The following is a 20,382-nucleotide window of genomic DNA, read 5'->3' on the forward strand; positions in this document are numbered from 1 at the left end:
GGGCCAACAACTGTTGGTTTTTGCGTTTTGAGTCAATTTAGACATTAAACATGTATCACTACGCGCATTGAAGGCTATTCCGGAAATTGACTTTAAGAACATTTTCGAGTATTGCAAAAAAACGTTGGCATAAGTGTACTGAAACCAAGGGGATTACTTTGAGTGGGATGAAGAATAAATTAGAAGTTTTTAAATTAAGAACAAAGTCTTACCATTTATCTCGTAGTAGTATATAGTTAGTATATACTGTTTTTTCATCGCTTTTGAAGAATTATGCCACTATTTTGTTTAAAGTAATACATATACATCTTGGACTTTCCAACCCTTACAATGAAAGTTACTTTTGATGAAAGGTGTGTTACAAGAAAAAACTTGTTTTAACTGTTACTTAATTCGCAAATGTATAGTTACCAAACATAATCGTAACTTATACAGCAAATTATTGCTGCAATAGACTATCTGATGAATGAGAGGGTAAATGTAAGTATTTTGCCCTGAGAACATTGAAAAATCCTGTAATTCTCTGTTTTTAATAAAATTTTCTTAAAAGTAAAAAGTACTTTACCCAAAATGGATTTTTAGCAAATAGATAACAAAATGTTTAACGAAATTACAAGTTTTTTTTTATCTAGAAAGCACTTCCGAAAATTTGCCGTGTGCGTTGGTGAATTTTTTTTACCAAAAAAACTTGTAGAGCAACACTTATTTTTGCTTAATTGAATTTAGAATGATTTTAGTTTCTTCTTTTTAATATTTATTCAAAATCTAGCAGGAAATTAAAAAAATGCTAAAATATCATATACAGATGAGCAAGAAATGAGGTGGGTCGGTCAAATCGGATTAAAAAAATAATTCACGCATTCAAACGGGCATCTTAATTTTCATAAAATTCGTATAAGATATGGCCAAACCATGGAAATTTTTATCATAAATACAATTAAGTCACAAGAAAGGAATAAACAAATTACATCAATGAAGTTTTAATCCTCCAATAGATCTAAAATTTCGTATTATACGAGTATATGTATACATACATTATGCAAAGTTCTACCAAAAATACCGTTAAATAAGAAGTGAGGGCGTTCTCAACAAACATCATATAGTTAAGATACATCATTGAAATCTAAACTATAGAATTTAGCGTCTCTATGTTCTTAAAAGCTAAGAGTCTTTTAAAGAATCCCTTCAACTATTGATTTTTACTCGTCGTTAACCTAATTCTTTATTTGCCACAAAATTAAAAAAGTCTATAAATAGATATACGAGTATATACATATGTATATATATATCGGGTGATTTTTTAAGAGCTTGATAACTTTTTAAAAAAAAAAACGCATAAAATTTGCAAAATCTCATCGGTTCTTTATTTGAAACGTTAGATTGGTTCATGACATTTACTTTTTGAAGATAATTTCATTTAAATGTTGACCGCGGCTGCGTCTTAGGTGGTCCATTCGGAAAGTCCAATTTTGGGCAACTTTTTCGAGCATTTCGGCCGGAATAGCCCGAATTTCTTCGGAAATGTTGTCTTCCAAAGCTGGAATAGTTGCTGGCTTATTTCTGTAGACTTTAGACTTGACGTAGCCCCACAAAAAATAGTCTAAAGGCGTTAAATCGCATGATCTTGGTGGCCAACTTACGGGTCCATTTCTTGAGATGAATTGTTCTCCGAAGTTTTCCCTCAAAATGGCCATAGAATCGCGAGCTGTGTGGCATGTAGCGCCATCTTGTTGAAACCACATGTCAACCAAGTTCAGTTCTTCCATTTTTGGGAACAAAAAGTTTGTTAGCATCGAACGATAGCGATCGCCATTCACCGTAACGTTGCGTCCAACAGCATCTTTGAAAAAATACGGTCCAATGATTCCACCAGCGTACAAACCACACCAAACAGTGCATTTTTCGGGATGCATGGGCAGTTCTTGAACGGCTTCTGGTTGCTCTTCACCCCAAATGCGGCAATTTTGCTTATTTACGTAGCCATTCAACCAGAAATGAGCCTCATCGCTGAACAAAATTTGTCGATAAAAAAGCGGATTTTCTGCCAACTTTTCTAGGGCCCATTCACTGAAAATTTCTTGATTGGACTTTCCGAATGGACCACCTAAGACGCAGCCGCGGTCAACATTTAAATGAAATTATCTTCAAAAAGTAAATGTCATGAACCAATCTAACGTTTCAAATAAAGAACCGATGAGATTTTGCAAATTTTATGCGTTTTTTTTTTAAAAAAAAAGTTATCAAGCTCTTAAAAAATCACCCGATAGGAATGTATATATATGTATATGTATGTATATAGATATACAGTTGAGCTTCCCTAACTCGAATCACCATAATCCACAAAAAAAGCTTCGAGTTGAGCTCTAAGTCTCTCTAACTATTCTAATCTATTGAAGGAAATTTGTATGAAATATAACTTCTATTGCCAATTCAAGTGAACGAGTTATGGAGAAATTCGAGTTATAGAAGATAAACGTACATATATGTTTATACTTTGCTTTACCATTAATAATAATATTGGTATTATTATAATGTATAATATTATTATAATTTTATTATTTACGATATACAAATCGCTGGCGAAATGATTAATGGAATCTTACTTAGAAAAGTAACTAACGTGGTATTTTCGCAACACAAGCACTGAACTGTCATTCACGTGCCAGAAGGTATTTAAAACTTACCCCGACATGAGTCACTTTCACTGCTCGCTAGCACCGCTTGCTTCCAATGTAGTTGCCGTCCAAAGTTTTGCACATTTATCAAAGAAGTTTACCAAATTTATTGATTACTTTGAGCAAACGACAAAGTATTATTTGTAAATATATATATGTACATACATATACATATATATTTGTTATATTTTGGATTTACATACAAATTTCACAACAAACTTTAGCCCACTATACTTTTACACCTTCGGAAATATTTTTCACACAGACGGTGCTGTCAACAATTAAAGGTAGAACACACTATAGCTTAGAACCACACAAAGCACCACAATTTTCATGCAAATTTCTTGTAACATATCCCAAGAGCAGCCGAAAATTTCCATTAGCGTGGGTAACGTCTAGACGCCACTTTGTACGCGTGGCTAACAAGCACACGCACGTGTGTACCTAGGCTAATGCGGCACGCCACACACACGACCGGTATATAACACGGCTACGCGAACGAGCGAACGCGACTTTTTCTACACGAAAAGAACTAAAAAACGCAAAAATGTACCGCAACCGACGACAAAACGCACTCCGACGGCCACAAACATAAAACGCGTTCAACTTTGTCAAGAGTTTCGCTTCGACTGGCTTTTTTGGCGTGCAATTTCCGTTTCCTTGGAGCAACAACAATGTCTGTGTGAATTCTGTATGGCCTAACTGTAAAAACGATGTGCTCCCATGTTAACGCAATAACGACGAAACGAGCAATCAAGCTGTGTATGTACATATGTATGTATGCTGTAACGGTGAACTTTTGGCAGTGGCGAGCGCCAAAAAATGGCACATTGTACTCCTGCTGGTAAGAATCTCCTTGTTAAACTACTGTTTGCCGATTGGGAAAAAGGGCAGCTGAGCGAATTCAACGAAACGACGACGAAATTGCGAGCGCAAATATTTGTTTTTGCAATTTACTTTTATTCGCCAAACACAAAAGCAGTAAAAGTAAATCGCATAAGCTTTGTGGCAATGTGTGTGTGCGTTGTTTGCTTGTGAGAGAGTGTACTGCGACAGAGCAGGTGAAAAATTGTACCTGTCGTGTATTTCGGTTCGTGCTTGTTGCTAAAAGCAATAACAGTAAAGCTTTATAACAAGAGCGTAAACGATGATGAAAACGCTACCGATTTGTTGTTGTTGCAAGTATTTTTTGTACACCAACAATATTTAATCCTGTAATGTTTCGAGCATTGCCGACCACGCAAAGGTGTAAGTTGTTGAGCAAATCTAAACTCATTCGGTTGTTGCTCTGAGAGGCTCTCACACACGTACATACATATGTATTTACTGTGCTTCCATATAATTCACAAAATTACTCTCGCCGGCTCGCTCAGCAGCAGCAACGCTGTATTGTGGGTGTTTACATTTACTTGGGGCCGGTGTAAACAAGCTGCACATTGCTGTGAGCATTATAAATAGAGAGCAATCAAATGCAATGAGAGCACAAAAGATAAACTTAACGAAACATTCAGTTCCCACATATTGAGATAACATTCGTATAAGAGTATTAACAGTAGTTGCTGTAGTGTTTCTCCTCGTGTTTTCATTTATCATAAAATGTTAGCAACAGCGGTGAAGATTTGGAAATGTTAATTATATTTTTATTAACATGTTTCTTAGCAGTTGTGATGCGGCTGTTATTAACAGCAAACCTGTTAAGAATATAACAGCTGTATTTTATGCGCCAAGCGTTGGAGAGTAGTGAATCGAATAAGCTAAGCCGGTTTTTGAGGCAAACGTTGCAATCCTGTAAAAATATGTTCATTGAATCATGCGTAATTGCGTTTCGCTTCTTTCTTTAAAGAGAAATTCCACTTTCTATGAAAATAAACACATCTTGCAAAAATTTCTTCATGTGAGTCCTCCATCCACAATTACATCGAAAATGTTAAAGAGACAGTGCCTCAAAGTCATCGTAATGGCATTAGATAGATATTAGGGAAACTTAATATCTCTTATGGATCGTCTCAACACATTTTGGTTATTAGTTTGGGTATTAATCGTGTAATTGCCACATTATTACCAAAAGATCTGATTCTTTTGCAAAAATGACGTCGAGTAGCTGAGGATCCTAAATTGACTAAACAAATTAGTAAAGGGTGACATGACTGATTGTATAAATATGACATCGAAACTATCAAATACTCAAACGACTAACTCGCCAAAAATAAGCTGAAACCGAAAAAACCAGAACTCGCCGAAAGCACTGAAGAGCATCCAAACCAACGCTTATAATAAGTGGAGTAATATATTGGATTAAGCGTTGTTATGCTTGTACTGCCTCAGGAACCTACTTTGAAGTCGATAAATAGTTAGATTTAGTATTAAAATATGTGAGAATGTAGTCCGCAATTCGGGTCAAATTTGATCCGGTGGTGGTATTTTAATTTTTGAGATTAATTTGTCATATGAGACTGGCAAACTAGCAAAACTGGTCTAAAATGTGTAAATCGAAACTGGGTAGAGTTTCGGTAACATTATTTAGAATGTTGGCATATTTCTCTAACATTATGCATTCCAATCTTCGCTGTTATGAATTGTGGGTTATTCAAACAGACAAATTAATAAATCTGAAAATGTTAATGAATAAAATCAGAAGAATGATAAGAAGAGAATTTTAGCAGCTAATGTCGCTTTGCAGGTTTCTTCTCTGTTTTCAGTATAAAGTTAGCATTCACAATGACGCTCACTGACATGTAAATCTGATTAATGTTAATTAAGCTTAAGTTTGATAATATATTGGTATTTTAAATGAAAATGAAAATTTTTAAAATTGTTTATCAAAGGCGAACTCAATGTAGGTATTGTGAAGGTTGTCAGGAAGATGTAATTGGTCGAAATGTTATAAGCTAAGCGGTTGTTAACAAGTTGAGAATAATAAAGTGATAATGTTTATTTCTCTGAGGTAGAGAAGAAAGCGATAAGAAAAACCGGTTAATGAGACGCGCATAGACCAGTTCTGGTCTGGTACTAGAATGAATTATGTTATGGAGTCCATGAGTAGCAGCCAACCATCGATATAAGTGATAAGATTTATTTGTTAAAGGTAGAGAAGTGCGACAAAAACTGACGCTAGACCATTTTGCCTTTCCTGATGTCTTGCTCCATAACATTTCTTGCGAACTTCTCAAAATGTCTGACCCATTTTGCAGGACAAGTGCATAAGAGAAGCTCCATTCTTTCCAGGTACCTTTTTAACAGTCATACCGTTTCCATTATCAATTCTGCTACCATGTATAAACTTTGTATTATTTTCCAAAGTCCTTTATATCGAGTGCCCGTAGGACTTTTTTTAATCCTTGAAGTTTTCGACCAGAATCCAAAACGTTTTGATTTGCCTTACTACGCTCCTGTTCACATCGCCGTATAGCCAATGCCTGACAATTTCGTCCACTATCTCATCACCTTCAATGCCTTTGTGAGCTGACACCCGATAGAAATGAAGTCGCTTTGTTCTGACTACACTGCTACCTAATAATAGAATAGTTTATTTGAAAAAATCATAAAGACAACTAAATTAACTCCATTTGGTTATTATTTTAATTATAATACCAGAAAAAAAAGTTACGTTCTTAATGGATGGAGCCTAGCGTAAGCAATCGGTCCACGTTTCCTTCAGCAACACTTTAAACAACACTCTTTTGTTCTTCTTATAACAAACTAGGTAGGTAAACATCTGTTGCAGAACTTCATAAGGGTACACCAACCTAAGCTCTCGAAGTATTCCAATTTATAACGAAACTAGAAAAAGTTACGTTAGTGTGTGGTTAAAATAAGATAATACTTTAACAGTGTTCATATAACATGAATGGGTTGGAAATAAGAAACATAGGTTCGAGTCTATGATCATTGAAGTAAAAATATAAGAAAGCAGTAGTAGGAATACTCCATGTAATCTTCGAAAACACAGTAGTTCAATTTAGTTCAGTCAACAATAGTTAAATTGTGACTAAACTAAGGTTTTAAGTTGACCAGACTAATTCACATTAACTGGAAAATTGTGGCCATGTCTGCATTAGAGCGATAATGTCTGCCAGAAACTTCCTTCTAAATAGTTAAGAATAATAAAGAAAAGACCACACTTGCATAGATACTAGAGAGCGTTCAACGGACAGCGCTTATCAATATTTATGGTGCACTAAGGTCCACTTCAACCATGGCACTAAACGCCATCTTGCTCATAGTGCCCGTAGACATTGTCGGAAGGTGTATACGAAAGTTGTTATCAGACACAGAGTATCTGGGTTCTTAAAAGAACACGAAATTGAACTCTCGGATATCCTCACATACCTTGATTTCATACCGGATCACTTGTTGGCTCCTTCTCTGTCCATATACGGACGTGGGAGTTGTGGGTGGGAAGAAGCAGTTGGAGGAGAAATTCTTTACTTTCAGGAGCTCTCTACCAACTCCAGCTTCACACTTTCTGACTACTGCAATGTCGAGCGTCGGTTGCAGCCATTAAGGTAGCAGTAGATCTACTGTTCCGGAGTGCAGCCGCCTTCAGAGAAGTGATCAATCACTCAGATAACAGAGCGGCGATACTAGCCTTGAATTCGTTTAAGTTTAGTCGAAAAGCTCCTAACCTCGCTATCAATAGCGTCGAGTATCTTTGTGATAAAACTGGTATGGGTGCCATGCCGTAGAGGAATCGCAGGAAATTGCAAAGCTGATGAGTTGGCAAGGAAAGGCACTCTAGAACCGTCATCTTTAGAAGGGAAGCGGGTCGGTGTCACCGTATTCTCTTGTACATGCGCTGTCGCGAAAGCCTTTTGGCCCAAGATCGATCTAAAAAGACATAGGGATCTCTTTGCCTTCTGATATAAACAACATTTTCGAATGCTACAGCAATGCCTTGCGCAATAATCCGGGTAAAATTTCGTAAAAATATCCTGCCAAATAAAAACGTTTTTCATACGCTAGGGCTTCATTTTGATTGATCATTGTGCATGACAACTATATCGTATGGTGGTATGACAACGGCGGTTCCGAGATGAGCAGTTTCTGAGGAATTAATGGACGTCTGCAAATTTTCAGCTTGAAGCCAGGTCATGGTTAGACTCATCTAATGCGTGAGTTTGTGGGTCTCCTCTTGACTTTCGTAAAAAATGCTTGCCGTAATAAACATTAATTTTTGGATACGCTAGAGTACTGTACATAACCTAATATCTAAAATCATGCAACCCAGCTAGAGATTTCACCAAATTCAACTACTGAATTATTCCTTTCGTGCAATGCATATTTTTTATGCGTCCATCAACGAAACGAACTCGCAACCTACTTAAGCGTCTTAAAAAAGGAAATCACTTTAGTTTTATATCTCACTTATTTCACATAAAAATATGCTCGCCATATAAATCTCATTTCCCTTAATCTACTACATGCTTCACTGTCATATCTACGTGGAAAAAATTTTTGTATGTGAAACTTCTTACTTCACTGGCAAACCCCTGAATACCAGGTGAAGAGAAACATTTCAATTTCCATTTCGTTTCACCTGCACATTAAATATTTAAAATTATTGATTACATTTTGCTACTTTTTTCTCACCTTTGTAACACGGGAGGTGCCTACAAAAAGCGCACACACACCAACACACACGTACACGAAAGAGCGGTAATCGTTAAGTAGCACACCCACACACCGGACGAAAGGAGTAATGCGCAACTTTGTTGCTACAACAGTGAAAAATAAAACGACAAAAAATAACGAAAATAAATAACGGAAATTATACTCAGTAGTAGTAACTTCGTAAGCATATCCTTCGGCAACTTCATTGCCGCTGTTGTCGTTGCTGCTGCTGCTGCTTACTTCATTCACCTTTATTACAGGTTAGGCGCCATTAAGCAGCGACAAAAAGGTATACAAAAGTGCCAAGAGCGCACAAGTGAGAGCGTGGCCTACAAACTGCGCTCACTAAACGGATAATTGTTGCTTCTTACGTAGGAATGCTGCGAATCGGCACACAGAGCGAACCTATATCCTTATTATACAGTTGCTCTCACATTTTTAGCACATTTTGTACCAGCTGCAATTGTATTTGTTCACTCTCGACATTTATCTTTGCCGCTCTGCGCTCTCGTTAGACAGTTTTTTCACATTTTCAATGCCGCCTGTTGATAAGCGTTAATGTAATTACGGAGTTAGGTTACGCATGAAGTGGTAGGTTGAAAAGTTTATGAGCTTATTTTCACTACCGAAAGCAAGTCCCTGGCAGCCAGCGTGCCACCACATCTCATGTACGCCGCTACTCTGTTAGCCTGGGCGAATGTGCTGTATGCAGCTGGGTTGCATTGCTGCAGCGAAAGTAGCAAAAAAGGTGCGGGAAACGCACGAACCCAACATATCCAGGCATATGAGACGTTGATGCAAGCAAGGACATTTACAAATGCTGGAATAACCGTAAATGTGTAGATGTGTCAATTAATGTGTATGCATTCGTGGAAACATAACGGAAAACTTGAAATATGCGGAGAAATATTTCATATATTTTGTGACAGTTTATGAAGTATTTTACATGTGTGGTGTAACGTAGCCAACCACAAATGAGCTAGAACTTTCTCGGCATGAAAAATAAAATTTTTGTTGAAATATTCCACGCAAAGAAATTTAATAGTTAACGCCGTAGGTTATTGCACTTTCAATGCTTTTGTTTTTGAGTGAAAGGAGGGGAAAGAGTAGCAAGAATGTAGAAATGCATATGCTTGAATTCTTCAAGATGGAAAATTTGACGTTTGTTTAAGGTTTATCCTTGTTTACCTACAGGCTGTTACCGACGAGAACGCAAAGCCTATGTTCGACGTCCGCAGAAATCTACTAAAACCATGTGATACCTTTTCCTATAAAGTTTGTGTTCGAAGTCAGCAGAAGTCTACTAAAGCCATGTGATTCACCTTTCTACAAAGATATATCTATATCTGCAGATGGTATTAGTACCTTGAGTAATATCGGGAATTCAACAAAAAATATTGTCCAGATACCAAGAAGAAAATATATCTGGGAGGTAGGAAAATTTAAAAAAAATGTTTCCTTTATAAACTTTATTCCAATAACCAATTTCGAAGCGGTAGAGCTGATGCACAGGAAGGTGTATTACTTGTCATCAAAGAAGTCAAACTGCACGGTTAGACGTATGTATTTACTAAAGAGATCTTAACCTCCTGCAGTTAGGACACATTTAAAAGGGAAGTCACTTAAAGTCATATTTCTTATTTAAGATATTACGGCAAAATTTTGAGGGACATCACTTGATATTTAACAAGGCTGCGGAAGGAAAAAATTTCCCAAATAATTTTAAGGAATGATGTCTTGAGGGTAGTTCCTGGCGGTATAAATATTTCGGTATGTTCCGGTTACGTAGATCCGTCTAACACCGAACCGTAGTTACTCTCATAATGTCCGCCCCATTACATGGTTCAGAAACGTAAACGATGGCAAGACCCGAAGAAATTGTGTATGGAGTATTTTTAAAAAAAGAATTTGTGAAAGGTGAAGGAAAGGAATAATATATCTGGGTCGGTTCAAATTACAGAGACCCGATTGTTTTTGGAACAGTAATTACTAGTTGTTGGTGTTGTCGTTGTTGTAAGGTTTCTATAGTCCTCATTAGGGTGGTAAGGTTCATCGAGGGCTTACAACGGTAGTCCCAAAAAAAAGTGCTGTTTCGATGGGGTCGACCCATAGGGAGAGTGGTGTCAGATGTGCCATGTTAGCAGGGCATGCAAAGAGGTGGTTAGAATCATGCGGAGACTCGTTGCATGCTGGACGTATATTTGATATGTCGGGGTCGATTCTGGATAAGTAGAAGTTTAACCTGCTACAGTATTAAGAACGAAGCTGTACAAGGGGCATTCTCGATTCTCTCGAACTCGAGCTCTTCGTTTGCCATGGGTGGTGGTTTGACTCCAAGCATGTCATTAATTGAGAGGAAGTCGGCGAATATGTTTATGGCTCCACTATGAGTGGCGGTCATCGCATGCCTGAAGTTGGTTGCATCCGAAGTCTGGTCGGCGTATTGTTTTTTGTCATCGACGTAGTTAAGGAAGGACCTCTTGCAGCTTTTAGGAGGCGCTTCCGCAATCAGCAGGTGAGTGCATTGATGATCACCCCAGCAGAAACTCCTAGGAGAGAAGTTCATTATGCATGAGCGCCTCACTGTGCAGATGTTCGATGGGAGACATCAACAAGCATCCCTTTGTAGTTCGGAGAGCAGTGTTCTGACAAGTTTGTAGCTTCGTTCGTTTGCATTTCGACATAGTTAAGGTCCAGCCCGACAATTGCCTTATATGTTGCCAACAACGTTTCTTTGTCTTTTAACCACGTGTTGCCGGCTAGCGACTTGAAGATTTTGTTGCGGCTCTGAAGGAGCGCAGGCTGTCGAAGAATTCACCAAAAATCTTAGAGTAATTGACAGTCGGAATTTTAACGCCATCGACTACAATATTAAGATCAAGTTTATACTCCTTCGTCCAGTTAGTGAATATGGTCGCTGTGGATTTTTTGGGGGAGAATGTTAGGTTCCATGCAGCGAGGAAGCGAGAGAGGCCGGAGAGATGGCCGTTTTCTTTTGACCACAACCATTATTTATGTCGGATATCATGCAACCATCAGCGCACGAGGTGAAAGAAATTCTCTCTGGTGTATGAGGGAGTTTCGAGACGTGGAAGTTAAACAGCAACGGGGAGAAGACATCACCTTGTGAAACCTCTTGTTCATTTCATCTGTTTTACATTTAATCCTCATCAATTTAAAATTTTTACCTCGTTACAAATGCCTGTTATAAAACACATTGTCAAAAGTGTGGACGAAGACAGTTTTTGGTGTATGGAATTCGTAGAACATATAATAATGATCTAATTTTCTTCATCTAAAGATATATTAGCCCTTTTATAGGTAGGATACCTATTACTTCACAACAACAGGAAGATCATTCGGTGGTTTAAAGGCACTGAGACTAAGGAAATCAAATACTAGTTCGAGGCAGAAAGAGAAAAAACAGAATATTTTGCGCTTTATAATAGGTAAGTCGAAATTCTTATTAGCGAAGTTAGTTGTATATTTCCACAGTAAGGACAATTTATTTTTAGATTAATATATCCCATCTGAAACCTCGAAAAATAGACTTTATGTAGCTAATATTTTTTTGAGTAAATATATATCAGTATTAAAATAGTGTCTTGAAGGATCTTGAAAACATCTGATCGCAAGTGGAAAGTTGCTATTTTGCTGTTACAAATTTTCTAGATAATACCTTTACATTGGAAACCTCAAAGGGAACGCTATAGGCTAAGAAGAAAAGTATAAACTTGTTACTTTAGTTTTTACTATTATTGTTCCTAGTTCTAATATTCTCTTGTTTGGTTCCTTATTTTAGCAAATTTAGAAAGTGTACATGAGATTTTCAACAACTAATTTTGACTTAGTCTTCTCAATTTCGGATTGAACGCATTTTCCTTCCGCTGTGTTGGCTTTTTAGCTAAAGGGCTGGTTTGGTCTCCTTATGCCGCCTTAAAAAAAACTTTTTCTCCCTATTATTTTATAAAAGCAGTAAGTTTTAACTTACTGAATCCTATCCTTTACTTTTAATGTAACTAAATTCTGTTTGAAATGTTGTCGGACTTGTCATATGATGGCAATGACTTCAGATGGAATCCTTTACCTACTATACATAAATTTGTCGATTTCTAATGGACATATAGGGTTAACGTTGAAAATGCTGCGTCGGACCACAAAAAGATTCTTCATCCAGTTTTTACATCGGCTTGTGATTCGTTGGGATGGATGTAGGCATTAAAAATGTAGTTAAAAGTTGTCGACTCTGCATTCCAGGCGTAATTTTTTGCCCAGGAGTAGGCTTTTTTCTTCCTCCAGCAAGTCGACCGTACAGGGTCCGATATTCGATGTGTAACCAACTTCGGACCGTTCGCGCAGCTGTCACACTGGAATCAGCTGTTTATAAATTTGCTGAATGACAGTTCGGAGTATTGTTCAGAAGTGTACAAAGGCGTTTTGCCAAAAGTGAACGCAAAAAAGTCATCAGCGATGGAATTCAAACGTAATAGTGTGATTGCTTTATATTTAGCTGGAAAGTTACAGTCAAGTACAGAAAGTTAATGTTTATAAAGCTTTTATTTATCGCACCATCACTCGTTACAATGATACTGGTAGCATCGCAAAACGCCATGGAAGTGGTCATCAAAAGATTGCAACATCATGTGAGATGGTTCGGATGTAGCGACTTGAGCGAAATCCATGACGATGTGCCAATCATATGGCTAAAGAACTGAAAATATTCGACTGCAGCATCCGACGCATATTGAAAAATGAGCTCCAGCTCAAGCCTTACAAGTTCCAAAAGGCCCATGATCTCACACCGAAGCAGCAACAAGTAAAACTTGAGAGAGCGAAGCAGTTGCTTCGCTTGGCCGAAAGCGGTCAAATTCCGAACATTGTGTTTTCTGACGAAAATTTTTTTCCAATTGAGCAATTCGTAAACTCTCAAAACGATAGAGTTTATTTGACCTACCGTTCATACGTGAATCTAAGTCATCGGTTGGCCACCAGGAGGCAGCACCCGCCACAAATAATGGTTTGGGCCGCTGTCACCGCAGATGGGCGCTCACCAATTGTTTACATCGAGCCTTGCGTCAAAGTAATTGACATATTGTCGGGAAAGTGTTCTGGAGGCTGCTTTGAAACCGTGGGCAAACAAACATTTCGGTCGCAAACCATGGACGTTTCAACAAGACTCAGCACCGTCTCACAAAGCGCGAGTGAACCAAGAATGGCTGAAACACAACGTTCCGAGCTTCATTACGACCACACAATGGCTCTCGAATTCACCAGATGCGAATCCAATGGATTATTCTCTCTGAGCCATTTTGGAGAGCAAGGTCCGAAGTAAAAAATACACCAGTCTCGAGATGCTGAAGAAAGCCATTGTCCGTGCGTAGGCCAGAATACCGACAAGTCACATTCGGGCAGCTTTCGATTCGTTTTTTGAGCGCCTCAAAGCCATAGTTAAGACAAAAGGTGGTCATATCGAGCAAAAGTGAATTGATCCTGAATTTATGATTATTTTCACACATTTTGTACTTTAAAATCAATAAAAATAATTTTCCAAACCGAATTTATGCCTTTTTCAATTGGTTACACTTCGAGTGCTGGCCTTGTACTATAGAGTGTAGCTGAAGTTCTAGGATATGCCCAAATATGATACCATGTCAATATTTAATCTAAACTAGTACTCGGTTCTTTGGTTGTTCGGGCAACCACAAAATCTCCTCTATAATTATATCTAGGTCATTAAAAGAAGTAATTTCTTTTGCTTTTACTGGGTATCCCCCAAAGCTCTAACTTCCTGGTAAACTGAGCATACGATATGGACTTTTTCTTAAGTGTTGGTCACCATCTTTACAGCAGCTCACCGTTCGAAGAATAGTAAGCCAAACTTCATTGTATTCTTGGGTACACTAAATTTGACGAGCCAAACTAGCTAAGTCGACGCATAGAATTATTTGTTTTCTATCTGCGGCAACAAAAGAAACAATATCTCGGGTATTTACGAATATGTCTCTTCAACATTTACTATTTCTTTTTCATAAAACGCTTCAATATACTCACATATAGCAACAACTAAACATTTCACATCTAACAAGTCGAACTTAAGTGCAAAGTATCCTTTTATATGTCTGCCATGCTAAATTATTCATAACATACACACACACTCAAACATCGCGTCTAATATGAACTCGTGCGAGATCGATGCGAAATGTGCTTACACACAGTAACACCTACATATACAAGTATATCCAAGCCTGTGTGTGCTCGCCTGTAACGGCGCACCTTTTTGGCACTTTTCAAGCACATAACATTTCGCAAATTAAATAATGCAAGATGGAAAATAAAATAGAAGGCAAATGTAGGAGAAAAAAAAATTGGTAGAAAAAATTGTAAATAGAAAATACAATTTCGAATTATTGATACGCATTCAAAGAAAATGTACAAATGCACAACAAATTGATAAAAGTTCGCAATATTACAACAACGACGATAAAAACTGAACAAAGCAAACAAAAACAAATGGTGAAGATGAGGAGCGAAATAGGAATAATAAATGTATTGATGCGTGAAAACTTTGCAGACAAGAATGTGAAGACACCAATGGAGCTGTAGCTGGAGGAGGTGTATGGGTGAGCGACTGCTGACTTGAACACACACATACTATATATACACATGTTTATATTTGCACAAATTTGTGCGAAAAGATGCTAGAGTTCTAAAGTGTAGCATAAACAAGTAGGTCGCCTATCTGTCCCCACCCTGCGCACCTGGTGTGCGTGTTATTGTCTTTGAAAGCGAAAATTGATTAAGATGGAGACACTTATTGCAGGTAAAGTGCGTTTACTTCTAGGATACATGTTATAGTATACACACACACACACATCTGCATATATGTGCGATCATTCAATAACGATGAAATATGGACGATAACTTGGCGGGTGAACGTTGCCAAACTTATAGGCAAGCGGTGGATGTCAGTGAAAGTGTCACAAGAACGAAAACAATAAAATGTGAAATATTTCAAAGTGTTTGTTCATACGTTAATGGTCTAACGCGCAAGTTAAATGCTATCTCATACTGCTAAATGTTTGTCAACAAAGTGCTTTTGAACAATATGTCACAAGAGTTTTTCAAAAGTTTCCTTTTTTGCGAAGCATATGCACAGGCGTCGATGCAATATAATTCACAAATATACTTTAAGCAAGAAAAAACGTGGACTGTACCGAAACTTCAATGCCTTTCACAATGTATTTTTTATATCATATAGTATATTGGTATTAAAAGTTTTTTATTTTGACTTGGAGCGTTCCGTTTGCATGGCGGTTTTATGTTATAATAGTCCGAACTGAATCGTTTCTGCAAGGCTTGTAGCAATACCTGGAATAATAATCACTACCAAAATTCTAAAACATAGCTTGTTAAATAAAAAAAGTATCCATACAAGGATTTGAGTTGGATCGGTCAGTTCATATGACAGTTATATACTATAGTTGTCCGCTATCGACAGTTCACACAAATGAGCAGCTTCGTGGAGAGAAATTTCAGGTCGATATCTGCAAAACTGGGGACCTTTTTGAATATATACAGAAGGAAGACGGACAGATAGATGAATATAGCCCAAACGACTTAGCTCGTCTCGCTGAACATTTATATATACCAAGCACAACATTTACATATATACTTGTATATAAGACTTTGATCATAATTTTAAAAATTTTAATTTTTTCTTCAAAATCTATGTCGTCCTCTTCAAAGAAATCTATCTTGGCCCCAATACACTTGTGCCAACGTTTTTTCCAATCCTCGAAACAGTTGTTAAAGTCAATTTTCGGAATAGCCATCAATGCGAGTAGGTTCAAATGATCTTTCAAACTAGTTTTCACTGATCCCACCGATGTTTCAACGAGTCCAATAAGATCTCTGACTGTTAATCGTCGATTCTCAAGTACCAATCTCGTTATTTTATTGACGCGTTGATCATCAGTAGATGTTGATGGCCGGTCTGGATGTGGTTCGTCGTCAACGCCGTTTTCTTTTAAGATCGATTTTAACAAGCTTTTCTTGAAGTCATGTTTTCATAGATAGAAATCGACTGGAACAGCTCCAAACTGTAAGATGGACGAATAAGAACATCTCAACCGATCCCCTAGATATTCTGGCGAGCCACCATCGACGTATGCAATCTGTTGTTGTCCTGGTGGAACACCACGTCTCTCTTATTGACCAAAGCTAGTTGCTGTAACCGATTGCTTTCTTCAGTAGGTTCAATTGTTGACAGCGAAGTAGGTTAAAGTAGAGGATTACCTTCCATACGCACCAAACACATTTTAAAACCTTCCTGATCGTCATTCTTGTCTCTGGTGATCGGTTTTGCCGACTAGCCGTAATTTGACCGCGTCCATTTTCGCTATACTTTTCATCACCAGTAATCATTCGCATCAAAAATGGACAGATTTTGTTGCGAATCAAGGGTGATTTGTATTTTTTGCGTTAACCCATACATCGAACTGGATAGAAGGCTAGTTTTAAACGGTGTGTGTTTGGCACAATAGGTCCATAAGTGTTTCTCTTCTGGTGCCCATTTTTGATATTTCCAAAACAACTTATCGAATCTTAGTTCACGGCTGAGATGGGCGATGCGTTTACGAAGGCAGTTATATAATATATGCCATTTAAAGATTTGCTAGACTCACAGTTGACAGCTTCTGGTAAGAGAATGTATTAATTTAGGCGGCTCGCTGGGTACTGATGCGTACCAACTAAGAGCAACCGAGTTTGGGAGCCACTATTTATTTTACCAAAATATTACTATCAAAACCTGTTTAAGCATGTACATAAGAGGACTCCAACCGCGACATTTCGGGTTTTCGATTTGGAATGTTACCCATATACCACGATCCAGAACCCTACACATCATGTTTGGATAAAATTTCACCGAGTATCCCTCTTATAAGCCTGATAAGAAAGATGCTAACTACATAACTGATACATCAAATATCATCCATAAGTTTTAATTTATTCCAACTCAATCGAACCGACTTCTTCTGATACAGAAACTCCTCACTAAACTCAGCATTACAATGAGAGTTTGTGCTACGTGGCGCCGTAGATATTACTGAAGATATATACCAATAGTTGCATGGAGAACAATTGAAAGGCGAACATGCTACAATAGCAAGTATAACTATTGTGTAAGATAAAAAGAATTGTTGCGTAATAATTCCCCATTCAGACACTTAAAATGTTTCAAGTTTGAAAACGTGATATAAAAATTGTTAAGTCATTGAGAATGTTTTTATAGGACGATACACATAAGTATCCAGCGTAAGACGCCGGTAAGAAATTCGTGTGGTCTGCTACATTAATATAGAATATATAGAGTCATATCAAAAGTATAAATCAATGTATGTGTATATATCTCCGCTGAGAATTCTGCTTTATATGATTACTTAAATCAAAATATACAAAATTTACGTGAAATATTATATGTAGGGTGACCAGACGACCCAAAATCAGTTGATGGAGATTCCAAGTGTAACCATGTCTTTCTTCACCTGGTCTTTCCAACAGAGTGGAAGTATTCCTCTTCCTCTACTTCTCCTTACCGGTACTGCGTCGAATAAACTGAAATCTTTGTATCCATTCAAACGACATGACATATAAAGCGTAGCCGCTGTCTTCGAGAAAGACAATCACCTGCTCAATCCGAGGTAGCACCTATTGGCAATAGTTATTCTGAGTGGATTATGACATTGCAGTTGCTCTTAAAACTGGCTCCAAGATAGACAAAATTATTTACGACTTCGGAAAAAAGGAAGTCGGATTGTCTGAAAACTCGTTTGGTATCAAACGGCTCGTAGAGATCCTTCCCGATCTTATGAAGCTTTTGGTATTGCTTAACGTCTGTTTACACAGCAGTATTAGCTTTGAGGGGATACCAAATTTAGACATCTCGGCATAAAGGCAGCTCCTTTTCGTGCCAATAGCAGCTTTGAACTCGACGAAGAGGTGGTGTGTCAATCTTCCTTTCACAGGTCTTTTCCAAGATTTCGCGCATGGTAAAAATGTTGTTGTTGACGGTGATTGGGCAGAGCGCACTTAGGTTCCAACCGTCGGGCATTCTCTCATTCGATCATATTCTTCAAAGAAGCTCGGCCGGCAATCCATGGGCCGCGCGGTTTTGTTATTGGTATTCAAACCTCTTCACCATACTCCCTGTGGTATGATTTCACTGCCGTCCAGTAGGCTGCATAAGTGTTCCCTCCATAATTTCTGTATGCTCTGGGCATCAGTCACTAGATCACCTCTTTGGGCTCTACAAGAGTATGTATGCTACGGTCTTGAAGCCTACTGTTAGTCACCGCAACTTTTCCTAGAAGTTTAGTTCGTACTCACGCATTTCGGCCTCTCGCGCCTCCCTTCCCTCTTTAACCCGCGGTATCTGTCCCATCCTGCTCGTATTGTCGTCGATTGTAACTATGCGAGCTAGGTGAATAGTTTTCTCTCCACTGGGACACAATTCTCCTCATCGTACCAGCTGTTTCTTGCCTTTTCCGAAAATAAATGGTTTTGTTTGCAGCTGTACGTAAGGAGATTGAAATACCGTCCCACAGTTCCCTGATACCGAGTTTCTGAAGAGTGCTCTCAGAGAGCAGTAATGCAAGTCGAGCAGAAAATCGTTCGGCTGCCTATTGGAATTACAGATTCTCGACGTCGAACCTTCCATGTGTTGTTGAGCTTTTTTCTGTACAGAGACGGGTGCGTATCTTCGATGCAACAAGATAGTGGTCCGAGTCAATGCTAGAACCTCGGATTAGCTGTCATCATAACTGAGTGCATTGTTATATTTTATTCTTGATATCAATAATGGTTAGGCTGACAAAAATCGATCTTGGGCCAGAAGGCTTTTGCGACAGCGCATGTAGCGATTGTATCTCAGCGCTGACCAAGCATCTTATCAATAAAATAATCAGAACAAATATTCCGACTAAAATAACCAGGAATGTGATAAATTATGAATACCTATTTTGGTTCGATTTATATAATTAAAATAATTCAATTTGTTCTCAAAAGAGTTATTTTTGGTGATTTAGTGAGGCCATAGGCTTAACTATTGCCAGAGCTCTTCGCCTATAAGAATCTTTTAAGTGACTGGCATAATTCCAAGTATGACTATCTCAATAAAACAGAGTTACGACTTCCACATGATGTCTCTTTTAGTTCGAAGGAATTAACAGAATTCGAAATTGCGATAAATAAATTTGACTCTTGATACATTCCTTCTTCAACACCCCGAATAAATTCTTTAAATCATCCCGAGTCACAGGTTTCGAACATATTTAGCAGGAGTTACTTTTAATAGGACTATACTTTAAAATCTTGTTTCCGACTGTCTTTCTGTATCCTTTGAATTAAACGAAACTTAATTGCTGATTTTCATTTCCACTTCTTTCAAATTGTTTTTCTGGTCACCCTCCAAGTTGCAGTTGTATCTCCTTCATTTTCAAAATGATGCTGCGAATTTTCCTTATCTTTCAATTAAAACAGAAGAGAGCTAAAGTAAGAAAAGGAAAGAACGGAATACACACGCTGTGCACCGAACAAAGTCATGTGGCGTGCATGATAAATTGTGGGAATATCATCTCCTCGAGACTCTCTAGGCTCAAGCAAAGGTATGCGGTAAGCAGATCATCAAACAAATACAATTATAAGGTAGAAAATCAAGTGCCACAAAAACAGTGGAGCCGAAGAGAGGTAAAAAAGATTATTGACGCCCACCTCAAAGACCGCTTTTACGAAGTAAAAATTGTGGGTGTATTAGAAGACTGCCGAAAAGGCGCTTAAGTGCGCATAAAAATTGAAATGTCAGTTTTATGGCGGCCACAAAAATGACCGGTGAAGGATATGAATAACTAAAAAGGCGAAGAAAATAAGAATGCAACAATGGAAATTTCTAAAGTGTTAAAGTGCTAAATATAACAGACGTTTGACTGCAACAATTGTTTGCGTGAGTGTGTGGGCTTATGAAAAAACTATGAACAAAATTTCTTATAGGAAAATATTGGATATGCCAGGCAGGTAACCATAAATCTGACAGCTGCATTCT

General features: G+C 37.9%; 1 protein-coding gene across 2 annotated transcripts in view; it reads right to left on the minus strand.

Moving 5' to 3' along the window:
* Window positions 1-3,409, minus strand: part of LOC126754075 (discoidin domain-containing receptor 2) — a 600,425-nt gene extending 597,016 nt beyond the window's left edge. For both annotated transcript variants that reach the window (XM_050465959.1, XM_050465958.1), the window contains exon 1: window positions 2,685-3,409. The gene's annotated coding sequence lies outside the window, so the exon portion shown is untranslated. The remainder of the gene's footprint in view (window positions 1-2,684) is intronic.
* Window positions 3,410-20,382: the final 16,973 nt, after the last annotated feature.

Source organism: Bactrocera neohumeralis, chromosome 3 (assembly GCF_024586455.1).
Source record: "Bactrocera neohumeralis isolate Rockhampton chromosome 3, APGP_CSIRO_Bneo_wtdbg2-racon-allhic-juicebox.fasta_v2, whole genome shotgun sequence".
NCBI classification, from domain to species: domain Eukaryota; kingdom Metazoa; phylum Arthropoda; class Insecta; order Diptera; family Tephritidae; genus Bactrocera; species Bactrocera neohumeralis.